Source organism: Schistocerca americana, chromosome 5 (assembly GCF_021461395.2).
Source record: "Schistocerca americana isolate TAMUIC-IGC-003095 chromosome 5, iqSchAmer2.1, whole genome shotgun sequence".
Taxonomy (NCBI): Eukaryota; Metazoa; Arthropoda; class Insecta; order Orthoptera; family Acrididae; genus Schistocerca; species Schistocerca americana.
This window is the reverse complement of record NC_060123.1, coordinates 451,755,166-451,765,870: the sequence shown is the minus strand read 5'-3', so window position 1 is coordinate 451,765,870 and position 10,705 is coordinate 451,755,166. Positions and strand designations below refer to the sequence as shown.

General features: G+C 41.9%; 1 non-coding gene across 1 annotated transcript; it reads right to left on the bottom strand.

Annotated features, from left to right (window-relative positions):
• Nucleotides 1–820: 820 nt before the first annotated feature.
• Trnat-ugu lies at nt 821–895 on the bottom strand. The gene has a single exon. It is a non-coding gene; the product is annotated as a tRNA-Thr (tRNA).
• Nucleotides 896–10,705: the final 9,810 nt, after the last annotated feature.

The window sequence follows — 10,705 nt, the reverse complement described above, 5'->3', positions numbered from 1 at the left end:
AATTCTACGCAAACACCACTACCCGCGGTCGTTAAGTGGAGGCCGTCGGCCACTGTTTCGTCAATGGTGAGACGTAATGCCAGAAATTTGGTACTGAATTCCCTAACAATGTCCGAAATGAAATGTCCCGCGTGTCTCGCCCCAACAAACATTCCGTGTCCAAAGTCTTCCAGTTCCCGTCGTGCGGTCATAATCACGTCGGAAACTTTTTCACCGGAGTACAAAAGACAATTCCGCCAATGCACTGCCCTTTTATACCTAGGTATACTACCACCATCTGTAAATGTGCATATCGGTATCCCATGACGTTTGCCACTTCACTTTAAGCGAAAACAGCTCTACACAATCAGGTTGTGCAGCTCGCAGCGCCGACTGCAATTTACTGAAATTACTGGCATTGCTGTGAGAAAGTTAGCGGGCCGGACGACATTAATCGCTGTGTTCCCATGAGCTCGAGCCCTCCTTAGAGCAGACAACCATGACTGCTGTCGATGCGTAGCAACTTTTTCATCAGCGTGACTTCGACTCCCAGTAGTCGGAGAGAAATTCGCGTGTCACGAATCGCAAATACTACGTTGCGGCTGGCCAAAGCCTCTCCCATCCATCTTTGATTGGTAGTGGAAAATTCCGACCTCAAATATTCCCAGCTCGTGGGCGGATAAATGTGTACAGCATGAAACACAATAGTAGATGGTGGACTATCTTTCGTAGTCATTTTTAAAATTTATTAATCTAAGCTATTATTGAAATGATAATTAAATGGACACCCTAGCTGCAAACAGGCGTTAATGTACTTCATTGGGGACATGTTGAAAATGTGTGCCCCGACCGGGACTCGAACCCGGCATCTCCTGCTTACATGGCAGACGCTCTATCCATCTGAGCCACCACGGGCGCAGAGGATAGTGAGTCTGCAGGGACTTACCCCTTGCACGCTCCCCGTGAGATCCACATTCCCAACATGTCCACACCACTACGTTCGTAGTGCGCCTAATAGATGTTTGCCCATCACACTCATTACTCGTGGCGGATTCATCTACCAAGTCCCGTACGAGTTCGGGCATAGCGTGTGCGTTCGCACAAGAAGGTCAATGGCCGGGAAGCCATATTTTTTAACTATACATGACGGTAGTATCTGTTCCCGAAAGAACAGTTACTGTGGATGACCATGCAGCTTTGCTAGAAATGAAATGATAATTAAATGGACACCCTAGCTGCAAACAGGCGTTGATGTACTTCATTGGGGGCATGTTGAAAATGTGTGCCCCGACCGTCATATATAGTCTAAGCTATAATGATTTATGCCTTGGCCGGCCGGAGTGGCCGAGCAGTTCTAGGCGCCACAGTCCGGAAGCGTGCAACCGCTACGGTCGCAGGTTCGAACCCTGCCTTGGACATGGATGTGTGTGAAGGCCTTGGGTTAGTTAGGTTTAAGTAGTTGTAAATTCTAGGGAATTGATGACCTCAGAAGTTAAGTCCCATAGTGCTCAGAGCCATTTGAACCATTTTTGCTTGATGCCTTGTGCTGTAGAGTTTTTCTGCTTCAAGACCACGTCACTATAGTGAATGTCATTTTGAGCTAATTTTTAGTACTTATTCCACACTGTGTTATTTTTTCATTTATACGTCTTTACTACACTTGTTTTTGTATTTGGATTTTTCCAATATGATGAGCTGCTAACTCTGTGTTTCCATCGTGTCCGGCGATCATTGGCTCCTCATGGTCCCATGATTTTTCGTGGCGATGCAGTCACGCTGCAGTTCACACAGCCATTTCAGCGTTTTCTAGCGATTCATCGCGAATTGCCGACATCTTTTACAGACGACGGCATCAAACTGGTACACGAAGACCTTTCCATATTTTCCGTTCCGTGTCGGTGAAATACAGCGCTTTGTCGCTTTCACTTCTTTGGTCTCTGCAGACGGAACGTATCGATACTCTACACGCCATCGTTTTCGTTACTGACGCCATCTCCTCGATGATCTTTGCTTATCTTACATAATAATATAGAGTCCCTATAGAGGACAAATATTGTTCGTCTAATCTATTGCTGTTGATCTCAATTTGTAATCTTAATCATACAATTTTTGATAAACTATTTTGTTTTCATTATACCAAAATTATACCGTTTTCAACTTACGTTCTGTATTACATTTACGTATGTACTGTAGTTTTGTCACGCTTCTCTTCACATTGTATTTGACTAGTTACTATTGACGACGTTTGGCCTAAGAGGCAGCGGGAGAGAGGTACGAAACCTCATTTACTTAATCTGTAGCTTTCCCATGCTATCCGGCAGTTGACATTCATGTCTCGTATATGGGGTTCCCTCTCCGTGTCACCGTATCTGCTTCCTCTCTTTGGGTATATATGATCAATTAATTACACTTGTTCTTTTAGATTTAAGTTGTAAATTTTGTTTAAACATCCCTCTAAGACCCTACATTTACTCTTATTGCAGAGTATTGCCTGGTGAAGGTTCAAAATAGACAGAAACCGATCACCATTTTTAAATAAATGTTTTTATACGATCTAGGCTGCTTTTTAATTTTTATTAAATATTGTTTGAAGATCGCTGCTTTTCCGTTTATGGTTACAAAGATAAAGTCACAACTCTTCTGTTACTACGAATAGATACGACCAAAGATGATTTTTTATTGAATTTTATATTTATCTATTTGATCTCTTCTGTACCCTGAGAAAACGCAGTTGAGCTGTCTGGCTACTTACTAATTCTGTAGCTGAATTACTGCTTCTACCTTAGCACAATAGTATTCATTGTGTAAACAAATTGTGCGTAGTGGGAACAAAACGCTACTCAATATACACCAAAATAGCCAGAACATAAGAAATTTGTTCTTGAAATTAAGCTTAACTGTAATAGATGTACTACCTAAACGACATATGAAAAACTGTGCCGGACCGGAACTCTAATCCGGATTTCTCTCTTATCGCGGTCCGCAGCTCGTGGTCGTGCGGTAGCGCTCTCGCTTCCCGCGCCCGTGTTCCCGCGTTCGATTCCCGGCAGGGTCAGGGATTTTCTCTGCCTCGTAAAGGGAAATCATAATCTGCCGACCAGGGTGGCCGAGCGGTTCTAGGTGCTTCACTCTGGAACGGCGCGACCGCTACGGTCGCAGGTTCGAATCCTGCCTCGGGCATGGATGTGTGTGCTGTTGAAACGTCCCCTTAGAACAAATTATACAGGACTGTGCTTAAACTGACACACAATATTTTGTTAGCGCAACGCAATCTGACTTTCAAAATTCCCTACAAAAGAATGGCCCTGACTAACATTAAACTATACCTTTCACAAATCACTTACCTCACAAAAATCTTCGCTGCTCAAGCTACTGCAATACAGCGAGCGCCACTACTGCCAGCTAAATAAAAGATTCAAACTATGGAAGGCACTAACTACTGATAGGGATAGTTAGCAAATGAAAGATATTAATAGAGAACGAACAATGTATTTACCTTGATATCATCATATATAAATATAGCAGTTCATGACAAATTTCAAAACTCCGCCATCTCTCTCCCCACATCCACCACTGCTGGCGGCTTACCTCCAACTGCGCAACGCTACGCGCTGTTCACATCCAGCTGCCGCTGCCCAACACTACAATGGCGAGTATTACAACAATGCAAAGCAGCCACAGACTGCACACAGCACAGCCAGTGATTTTCATACAGAGGTGGCGTTACCAATAAAAAAAACCTAAACAGCCTACTTACACTGTCCTTAGGTTAGTTAGGTTTAAGTAGTTCTAAGTTCTAGGGGACTGATGACCATTGATGTTGTCCCATAGTGCTCAGAGCCATTTGAACAATTTGAACCTCTTATCGCGAGCGGCCACGGACAATCGTCATTTGATCATAGAGCGACTCCCCATAAGAACACCCACATTCGTCGAAGAGAGCTCTACTCTGACGGACCGTGGACGGTCGGCACTTGGCCATGTAGTGACACTTGATGAGGACTGACCGTAAATCGGCCGAGCGGCGACCTGTATTGGCGGGTCCCAGATGGGTCATGGGACCAGCGCATGGAGGCACGTGGGTCCCGGAAGTGATGTAGTGGCACTATGAGCAGGACCACCTGTTGCGAGTCTCTCTCCACCAAGAAATGTGGATACTCCTGGTGATTCGGAGAAACAACCACACGCTTATGCATACGGGAGTTTTTTTTTTTTTTTTTCCTGTAATCGCTAGAGCCCATGCAGCAAGCGGGCGAGGAAGGCGGCCAGTCGCGATACACCTTTGTGTGAGTGGTAGTTGGATTTCAGGTGCTAATCATGCGATACAATACATGGTATCTCAGGAATGAAGAAATTTCGATGACATATGTGTGGGCATGTTTTAATAGAAATAACTAAATCCTATCAAGTTACACAATTTGAAAGTGATATAGTGTTTTGAAATTGCGCGAGTTTGAGCACGGTAAAACAAGAAAACTGAGGCTCTTACATCCCGCCGACAAAAGGTAACTACACTTTCGCAGAGTATGCAGTTAGGCTGTTACGCCACAAAGAGACTGAATAAATGAGCCGCTAAACGGCTGACGATTCGCCACAAACACACTCTGTCCTTGGAGAAAGTTTAATACTGTGAAACATGATAGAAATTGTTGTGACTTGGCGAGACAGCCAAGCCACTACGAGGTAGCCGAAAGGCACGCGTTTAAGCTCACGCAGGATGGCGTGAGGTCTGGAAAATGACAAGGTCTTTATAGTAGCAAAAATAGTACGTAGCTTCTGGAATACTTAACTATAATACACAATTGGTGAGCCGGCCGCGGTGGTCTACGGGTTCAGGCGCTCAGTCCGGAACCGCGCGACTGCTACGGTCGCAGGCTCGAATCCTGCCTTGGGCATGGATGTGTGTGATGTCCTTAGGTTAGTTAGGTTTAAGTAGTTCTAAGTTCTAGGGGACTGATGACCAGAGATGTTAAGCCCCATAGTGCTCAGAGGGATTTGAACCATAATTGGTGAACATCGGTCTGACGATACATGCATCACAAGATAAATAGCAGTTGATAATGGCGCCTTGCTAGGTCGTGCCGGCCGGAGTGGTCGAGCGGTTAAAGGCGCTACAGTCTGGAACCGCACGACCGCTACGGTCGCAGGTTCGAATCCTGCCTCGGGCATGGATGTGTGTGATGTCCTTAGGTTAGTTAGGTTTAAGTAGTTCTAGGTTCTAGGGGACTTATGACCACAGCAGTTGAGTCCCATAGTGCTCAGAGCCATTTGAACCATTTTTTTGCTAGGTCGTAGCAAATGACGTAGCTGAAGGCTATGCTAACTATCGTCTCGGCAAATGAGAGCGTAATTTGTCAGTGAACCATCGCTAGTAAAGTCAGCTGTACAACTGGGGCGAGTGCTAGGAAGTCTCTCTAGATCTGCCGTGTGGCGGCGCTCGGTCTGCAATCACTGATAGTGGCGACACGCGGGTCCGACGTATACTACCGGACCGCGGCCGATTTAAAGGCTACCACCTAGCAAGTGTGGTGTCTGGCGGTGACACCACAGAAATAGTCCTCTGAAGTAAAATGTTCATGTAGGCATATGATCGGCACTGAATGGTTTCCTAAATAAAATACATTTGATGAATATTAGTTTTCTCTCCTCTCGCCGTTCCATTTACGTAAGATTTAATAAATGATAAGCGGACGTATCGTCTCTTGATTATCATTGTATGGTATGGATGTTATGTTCTTAAATCTTCTCATAGGTCACGATTAATTCAAAATTTTTTTAAATAAATTAGTTCAACAAATACTGGACGTTATTTGGGAACACAGAATGCCAGTACTTCTGCGTGATGGAATCTGACCATAATTCATTATACTATTGCATCTCTAACTCAATCTTACTTCAGTTTTCGGTGTGTTGGTCATGCTGGTAGCTTTAAGTAGCTATAATTAGCTACAAACATCTGCAAACCTAATACTTTTAGATTGTGCAACGAATGAAAAGAAGGTAGAGGAGTGCAGTAGGTTTCCGTTGAAGTATGAGCACAATGTCTGTCAAAGAGAACTGGAGCTCTCTTAAGGAGAGGTCATGTGAAGGAGATAATTACATTTTAGAAATAGATGAGAATTTTTGTGCAAATAGTTCAGAGGAGGAAACCAAACAGTAGCTCAAAGTATCAATACACAGAATATATACTGAAAATAAATTTTATCTGACTTTTGTATTTATAAGAATCATACTACCTCCAAAAACGGAAAGTTCATTTGGGGTGGATAATATCTTCTATAGGACATTAAAAGTTTTGGGTCTGTAATCTGTGCTGTTCTCAGACACATGTTGCATCGTCTTAGAGTGTTTCCTCAGACAGATCGAAATGTGCCCTCAGTAAGACTGTGATTCTACAGATGCCAATAACTACTGCCCACTATTATTCCTTAGATCATTTTCTAAGATTTTTGAGAAAGTAGTGCGCTCCAGGGTTGTTTCCCACTCGAGCAGTAATGGGGTACTTAATCAAACACAGTATGGATTTCCAAAGGGTCACTCTCAGAGAGCTATTTATACATTTACTGAGAACATAACAAAATCTTTAGGTGATAAAAGATCACCAGTGGGATCTCCTGAGACTTATCCAAGGTATTTTATTGTGTCAATTATAATAGTCTACTCCAGAGATTAGGCCTTTATGGAATATATTGTTCAACACATGCATGATTTAATTCTTATTTAATAAACACAACGCAGAAAGTTACCCTTGTCTGTTCGAAGAATATGAAACTCCAAAGGAAGAAATTATAATGGGAGCGCCACAGGCTTCGATCATTCGCCATCAACATTTTTGATTTACGTTAATGATCTGCCATTCTACTGGAATCAAGAGGCAGAGTTAGTCCGGTTTTAAAATGATACGATTTGTATTCTGAAGACGAGCAGAGAAACATGAACAAAAATAAAAATAGTAAATGATTTTTGTGGAAGCTACGGACTATGAAAAAGTAGGCAGTCTATTCATAAAATAAATTGCCTGCGGCCATGTGTCAGAGATATTGACACCAGGGATGGTGAATCATTTAGAGAAAAAAAAATGCGATGTCGATAACCTATGGCGTCTGAAACTTTCAAAATTTCCTCTGCTACACAAACATCCACATTATTGTGGAACATACGCCTGTACGTCATTATTTGGTCCTTCATCAAGTTCACCTTAGAAAACTGCTCGACAGCTTCATATAGGTCATTTAGCGGCACCTATCAGAGTAGCAGGAATTATTCTTAAGATTTTTGTCAACGAAAAGAGGAAAGCTGATGATAGTAGATGCCGAGGCAGAGACACTGAACAAGTAACGACGCCGAAAGCAACTGCGTTCGCCGATAGGCAATTGCCAGCGCTACAGCTGCGTACGACGTGACGTAGAAGCTGTGAATGACAGCCAGGCTTCAGCGACTGCAGACTTCGAATGCAGCACAATGTCATTTACGAGTAGGTAACAGCATCCTCCGCAGTTACGTCGACCTCACTACGAACATGTCTCAATACTGTCGCTAAAGCAAACGGTCTCTGTCGCCATGCTCAAGAGCACCTTTACTATGTGTGCGCAGCCACGCAGAATGCACCCACACAGGTATTACTAAAACAAGTCATTAATTTGCAGTAATGTACTTTCTTTTTGTTAAAAATGTTTCAAGTTTTAAAATATTATTTATACGTTGATGAAATTACAAGATACCATTTTCAGGTAACATTACTGTCTCAGTAGTAATCCAACGGATTATTTAATAGTAAAGGACATTCGATGTTATTAACAGACAATAATTCGATAGTGTACTGGTAAAGTCGTTACACAATATGGAGTTACACTTTCCAAGAGCTGCAATGTATGCAATTATTTTTACATCCGGTTTTACTTTTATAAAATCACTGCTATTGTATTTTACCTAAGCACCTTATTTTATGTACTGATGAAGTCTGGATTTCGTTCTTCCCTACTAGTAATTTTACTTCTTGCCGTTTTCATCTATTTAGATCTTTCCTTATTTAAAGTTACTAGGTATTACAAGAGAATCTTAGGTCTGAGTCTTATATCTCAACACACTAGAAGGTATAATGAAGGTTCCGTGTAAATAGCCACCTGGGGTAATGTATCCAATATTCAATGAGACGATTTAAGGATTTAGAATTTGTAGATGATAGAGTGCAGGAAACTAACTTAATTCCAAGAATTTCGAGAGTGTGATCACGTTGATTTCCTGGAATTCATATTTCATGTCCACGGCAGACCAATATCTGGCAGGTATCGATGGTAGCTCTTTCCTTTTTTGTAGAGCAAAATGGCAAATGACTCCCCGAATGGAGAAAGAGCGGAGATGAGCCAAATGCTTTCTTATCTAACCGATCTGGACATATTCCGAAAACAAGAAATGTATTCGCGGCTACAAATATGGACAACCATCAGCCGACTGACGACTGTGAAAATTTGTACTGGGCCGGGACTCGAACCCGGATTTCCAACTTATCGCAAGCGGTCGCCATATCATTAGGCTATTCAAGTACGATACACGGCCAGAACCAAACGTCTATATGTCTGTCATTTGTTTACAAGCCGTACTCGTGCATCCATTATATATATATCTCATACTGGGGAGACATTTTACTTGGAAGATGCTTGCCCGGTGTCGGCGTATAAATACAATATTGCAATGTCTGTGTTATTCCGAATTACGTTGCAAAATTCCTTCGGATATGCGTGCATGTAATGCATGTCCGAAGGAACTTTCGCTCCGTAATTCGGAATAGCACAGGCACTGCAATATCGTAATAATCCGAAGGTGTGCTTTGCAACGATAATGTTGGAACTAGTTATCGAACAGTTTTGTCTCTGTTAACAATAACACATCAGAAAAGTGTGTGCAGTCACCTCACGGTATAAAGACAAGAAGTTGGACGAAATAGGTCTCACAGCACTGCTGCATATACTGCGATTCAAAACCTTATGAAATGGGTGAAAGAAAAGTCTTACTTGCCGTAGGATACGTTTCTGAGATTACCATCGTATCTGCATGATGCAAACAGATGGAATTAATTTCATCGTCTTAAGAAACTCGACTTGCTCGTTTCCCAGCGCCATGAAGAGCAAGTGAACCCGTACGTTCTATCTACTCTTCTTTGAACTAATCCTCAGCTCTTCTCCACCACCAGCTTTAGAAGCTATAAAAAGTTCACATAGATTGTTAAACTTCCGTCATTTCATGCAGGCTATTGAAGGCTATTGAAATTTCAAGAGAGGTTTTACACGTTACTTAAAGAAAATTTTTGTTTCTACATTTACATTCGTACTCCGAAAACCACTTTGCATTACGTGGCGGAAGGGACATCTTACCAGTATTGTCGATTTCCTCGCTCGTTCCATTCACGTACTGAGCGAAGGAAAGAAGGCTGCCTATTTGCGTCCGTATGTGTCATAATCTTTCTTACGTTATTTACACAATACCTAGGCGAGATGCATGATTGTGGTAGCACAATGGGCTCAGTCTTTTTCGAATACAGGTTCGTTCAATTTGCTCAACAGTGTTTCGCGATAACTACGCCTTCCTATGTTTCCAGTTTAATTATGTGAAACGTTACAGATATCTTCACTTTACTGAAGTTTATTACTCACACGCGATACATGATGAAATGTGTTTACATTTCGCTGCGTCCGGTTGCAGCTGTAGCGGATATAAAGCTAAGTACTGCAAAGTTGTTTGTGCGCTGTTATACAGTCATTAAATTTAATAGTTTTCAACAGTGCTGTTTGTGGCGAAATAACGATTTAATAAACTTTTGGCTCGCTGTGGTTTTTAGAGTTTTCTGTGCGTTAAAGTCGTTTAGTAAATTTCGTCCGGTAGTTTTCAGCTGACGTTTCTCGTTGTTTCTATTGAAATATTTCATCGAAATTTTCATTCACTGTTTTAACATCGTTGAGTGTTTCAGTGGCCGCTTGAATCTTTGATTTTAGCTAATAAATGTTGTGAAGATTTGTTGGTGTTGGTATTAGTTGTGGTTCAGTTGTATTAATAAAAGTTGTTGCTTTATTAGTAGAGAGAGAATTTCGAGACCGTTGATGTTAGTCCTGTAAATAATTCTACTGGTATAACTGAACTTAGGTAACATAGACGTTTAGTTTCTTTCAGTAACTGTAAAATTTTACCTTGAGTGAGAAGTGTGGGCTCTGTCGTAGGTTTTTGATTAGTGGGTTACGGTGTGGGATTTATTCAATGATTCTAGAGAGATTCTCTCCTGGGAATGTAGAATCAGTAGTAAAGTTACAAACGCAAAGGAGGAACTAGATAGGTGGAGGACGCTGGAGAGTGCTGGGGAAGGGGAACTGGCAGTTGGCAAGAAGGAATCTAGGAGTAGAAGGTATTCAGACAGTTGTACTTTGCATATATGCAATATATTTGACCAGCTGTCAGAGCTGAGTGGAGAGGAAACTCTTGTAGCAGTAAGTGTAGGAAACATGCAGCATATAACACTAACTTGCTCTACGTCACTCAGCGCCACGTTTAACACTAACTTGCCGTGAAAGAAGCTAACTTTAACCTCTAAGAGGACTCTGAAATTTTTACAGTGCGTGGGTCTAATGGATAGGGGTATCGGACGATAATTTTAAATATGGTGAAATTAACAGAAAAACTAAACAGACTTTAACCTTTGGAGTTAAAGAAAGTAGTAAGATTCATATGTGAATAAAAA